Source organism: Mytilus edulis, unplaced genomic scaffold, assembly GCF_963676685.1.
Source record: "Mytilus edulis unplaced genomic scaffold, xbMytEdul2.2 SCAFFOLD_2278, whole genome shotgun sequence".
Classification (NCBI taxonomy): domain Eukaryota; kingdom Metazoa; phylum Mollusca; class Bivalvia; order Mytilida; family Mytilidae; genus Mytilus; species Mytilus edulis.
Genome location: NW_027269211.1, coordinates 12,181 through 15,618, shown reverse-complemented (window position 1 = coordinate 15,618; position 3,438 = coordinate 12,181). Strand labels below are relative to the sequence as shown.

The window sequence follows — 3,438 nt, the reverse complement described above, 5'->3', positions numbered from 1 at the left end:
GAATATTTTACATGTATGTACATTGCAAGGTACTTGTAAATCACTGACAAGGTTAAATTTCAACACATTAATTTACAAGTGCACGTAGCACATGAGTTAATTATCAGGGTTGTTTGGTCATGAGTTGAATATTTTTTTTATATTTAAATTCTTTGGTAAGTTATTCTTTTCTTAAATTGCCCCAAAGGTTTTTTTTTATGAAATTAATGTAGAAAATGTAAGGAACTACATCTTTTCTATGCATTCACAATTTGTTTTGATCCAACTTCAAAGGAGAGAAATATTAAACCATGTTTATTTCACATGTGAAATTATCAATTTTTTTTCGCTGGGAAATCAATGTATTCATTACAACCAATTTAATAAACAGAATCATCATGGGAAATGACAGATTTTTCAATAAGGAAGCTCAGTAAGACTACCAAAATTAAGATCAATCAACTCTAATGTCTTAAAGCCTTTATGCTTTTAGACCACACTTAAAAAAGAATGATCGATACAATGTATACAGTGTGTCATAAATAGAAATATTACACAAGAAGAATACATACCTTGTTGCATTTTGTTCCAAAAACAACTTGCTTATCATCTAGCCATTTTGATGCGAATACTTTATTGTTATTTCCCAGATCATATTCTTTTTCTTTCATTAATCCTGGGGCCTGATGCGAAACATAGTCATTGACAATTTTTTGAGCATTTATACATGTTCCTGAATACTGTCTTTTAAATAGATGTTGAAAAGTTTCCTTGCTTGGATGATAATTATACTGTTGTCCATCTGAACAGCAAGTACTACACTTTCTACGAGTCCCACCTGAATAAAAGATTAGAAATTTGTGTTAAAAGTTAATACTGCTATTAAATTGCTTCATGTATTGCCTGTTTACTAATTCAGTTGCCGGACCATTATCTAGAGGACAAGGCCTGAAAATAATCATCAAATTGATATGTACTATAAATATTAAAGCAATTCTATACTTAATATAATTGATCTATCACAAGTTGATCCTATCAAACAAACTTAACAGTCAGGGGACTTACTTAAATAAGTGATTTTCTAAATCACTGATTCAAGTAACATTATTTCCATAAAGGTTGGAAGTTAGAGTTGTCTTTCTTTTATAATCACCTACATGTATTTAAGTAGTAAAATTAATCACTAGAAGAAGTGATTTAATTTTATTGTAGCTTAAATATAGAATACTAATGGATCCATGGACTAATTATGTTTCTAAACTTATCAGAACCAACATCTGTGTTGTCTAGGATGACCAAGTCATTTCAGGTGATGACCTTGTACTGAATCTAGGATAATGACATAAAAATCACTTGTTTAAGTATCAGATCTCAATTTCCTTCCCAAAAATCACTTCTATAAGTATCATTTTTTTAATAACTCCCACTAATTTCAACACCCTCGAACAGTGAAATTTTTATAGCGAACAGTAGAATTTTATTACATAATCTGAAAGATGAAACCTTGAACTTCACAGGAAAAATACTCCCACTGCTGTGAAAAATCTTTTAAGAAAGTATCAGTTCATTATATAAAGCCATTATTATAGCATTTTTTCAACTAAAATAGAATTTTCAGCTAAATGATAGCATCAAAGGCATAAACCTTGCTACTTAAAAGAAGCAAAAAGTTCATTTTTTCAAATTTTACTAATTAAAAGATATTATTTAAACCTATGTGTTTAAAATTTTGAAAAAACTACAAAATCCCAATTTGTGACAAAACCTTGAATTTGCTACTCAAATAAGTGATTTCAAAATCACTTATTTCAGTAAGTCCCCTGACTGCTTAAGCAGAACACCTACTAACTTTGCACTAATTTTCACAACTTGTCTGAGACATTGCTGATATAATAATACACTGTTTAAACCTATGATATAAGTTTCATTAAAATCTGGCAAGAATTGTTCAACAATCCAATTTTTCACAAAAATTGTAGAAAATTTATGACACAAGCAATACGTTACATCATGTACATAGTAGATTAAATTTTGGAATAATCAATATCTTAACACTAAAAAGAGCTCACTTCTTCAAAATCATATGGAGAAGTGACTTCTCTTTCTGAAACTCGTAGGGAGAAGTGGTGAGATTTGAAAGAGACGTGCTCATTGGCTCGCTTGCAGCTCTTTATGATTGGTGTTTACTATGATATAAAGGGCCATATATATGCATCTTTCTTTTCTATAGATTTTGTCGTAACAATACCAATTTTCATCATACATTTGTCATCATGATGTGAAATAACATGCAACCAACTGTAAAGCATAATTAGGTATCTGAATTTCTTTATTTCAAAATGAAAAATTGCTGTTAAATGCAGTTTTATTTGTTTATTATTCAGTAAAATACACAACAGAGATGATTATATTTTAGTTCATACTATGTTAATTTGGAAAAAAATGATCTTTCCTTATTTTTAATTCATAGTAAACAGAAAACTACAATTGTATAATATTTTTTTGTCAGCTGCTTGTTTAAACTTGAGACTGCAAAGTACAGATGCTTGTTTTCTTAACAACTTGATTCATTTACTTTTCATCCTGGACATGTTTTCAATGCTGGCTTTCTGCTACATATCAGTAGTTTCCAATCTTATAAATGTCAAAATGAGAGCTTAAATGTTGTTTTTTCTGTATCTGTTTTGGTTTATTTCTACATTCTCAACGGAAATGCGACTGACGGAAGTCAAATCAAAAGCGCCCTCTAGTGTTAATACCAGTGCCCTGAAAATTAACCTTTCACATTTAAGATAAAGCAATGTAAAATCAGTGCTAGTTTGTCAGGTTTATTAAGAAAATATTAAATAATTAAACATGTAAATGAGAAGGCTGATATCATCTCAGCTTAAAAGAACTAAGCCCATCGCACGAAGAAATAAATAGTCTCATTGAAAAGAAGCCAACTCGCCCCATTGTAAAATCGTCCCACACCATCTCGCCACGAATTTCTTCAAACTCGCCCCACTCATAAAAAGTGTTAAATTTAGTCCTGTCAACTTACACAATTTGTACAAAGTGTAAAATCCTGATGTATAAATGTTGGCCAACTCGCCCCAGTTATGAAAAAATGGTAAAATCCTGACAAATTTGGTCCTGCTAACTAGTCATGGTATAATATCGAGATGTCAACTTTAAAGTGGTTCCTTACACTAATTCATACAAATGTTTTTTCATCCAAGCATTCCTAACCAGTAGGTGTTAGCACCAACATACCTGCCAACGGTGTGGTCACGTTTCTCCAACATTTGGTAATTAAACTAAAACAACATTAGGGATTATGGGGTCCTCCTAAGGACTGGATCTTGATATCTACCTGTAATTCACCTGTTCTTGACCAAAATATTGTTAAAAAGGTGTATATATTTTTTAAAGATATATATATTTTTTAATAGTCTCCCAAAATTGTAAAAGTCCATA

The 3,438-nt window shown here is 30.6% G+C and overlaps 1 long non-coding RNA gene across 1 annotated transcript; it reads right to left on the bottom strand.

Moving 5' to 3' along the window:
* Positions 1 to 635: 635 nt before the first annotated feature.
* Positions 636 to 2,707, bottom strand: LOC139509688 (uncharacterized). Its single transcript, XR_011661794.1, has 2 exons — positions 2,555 to 2,707; positions 636 to 817 (listed from the first exon to the last, which is right to left on the bottom strand). It is a non-coding gene; the product is annotated as an uncharacterized lncRNA (long non-coding RNA).
* Positions 2,708 to 3,438: the final 731 nt, after the last annotated feature.